Raw genomic sequence first — 1,024 nt, 5'->3', positions numbered from 1 at the left:
CTTTTCCAGAAAAACCCCTTCCTTTCTGGAATGCTTTTCCAGAAAAATCATTCCTTCTGGAATGCTTTTCCCAAAGGCACCAGTTCAACACAAACCTCTATTAACTGGAACTCTGACATCTGCAGAATTCTCTGCATAGGAAGACTTCACTACTCCTCCAGCGACAGCAGAAACCAAGACATAATTACTCACACTGCTGTCACCAGGAAGTCACGTTCAGCAACATGGTCTATATGCGGAAGCCTTATGTACCCACATCAAGAGGATCACCCCACATAAACCATCCAACCACTGTCGATGGACATACTTCCTTCTTAACAAGAATCCTTCCCTGTTAATCTCCTCCCAACAGGGAAAAGGAAATAAAAAATTTTCACCAAAACCCAATGTAACAAAATGAGACCAAATATAAGATAGTATCAAAATTAAATAAATTAGATGCACTACTGGCTTAGTAGGCCCTAGACCTATTTAGAAATGTGACATAAAAATAACACACTTCTTACCAACCGGGCACACAAGGCATAATTTGCAGCAACATAAAAATCTACTGTATTTTCTATCTTTAAGTTTCTTTGTTGATTTCTTTCTTCTATATACCTTTTATGCATTTTGGAGCAAATAGAAGGCAAGGGTTCGGAAGAGATAAGAGAGAAAAAAATTGAGGAGAGAAAAGAAGAGAGATTTAGAAAGAGAATCAGGTGAGAACGCAGCAGGAGAAGGCAGAATGGGAGCCTGAAGTGTGATGGGGGGGAGGCGGCCTGGGACCTATGAGGCGGCCGCACGTGAGACAAGCAGCAGGGCACACAGGAGAGATGGGTAAGACAGCCTTTCTTCACACCTTCAATCTAGTCCATGAAGATGCTCCACCATCCACCCTGGGGAAAGCACACAGCACCAGGATCTCACACTGTCCTCTGAGCATTAAAACACATGTAACGTGCTTCAAAGACAACACAGAAACGACAGAAATGGAGAGTTCAGCATATAATTATCTTATAAAAATGAACATGCTTCAGCATGG

Source organism: Equus quagga, chromosome 22 (assembly GCF_021613505.1).
Source record: "Equus quagga isolate Etosha38 chromosome 22, UCLA_HA_Equagga_1.0, whole genome shotgun sequence".
In the NCBI taxonomy this organism is placed as follows: Eukaryota; Metazoa; Chordata; class Mammalia; order Perissodactyla; family Equidae; genus Equus; species Equus quagga.
The sequence above is the reverse complement of the archived record's forward strand: the minus strand, read 5'-3'. Positions refer to the sequence as shown.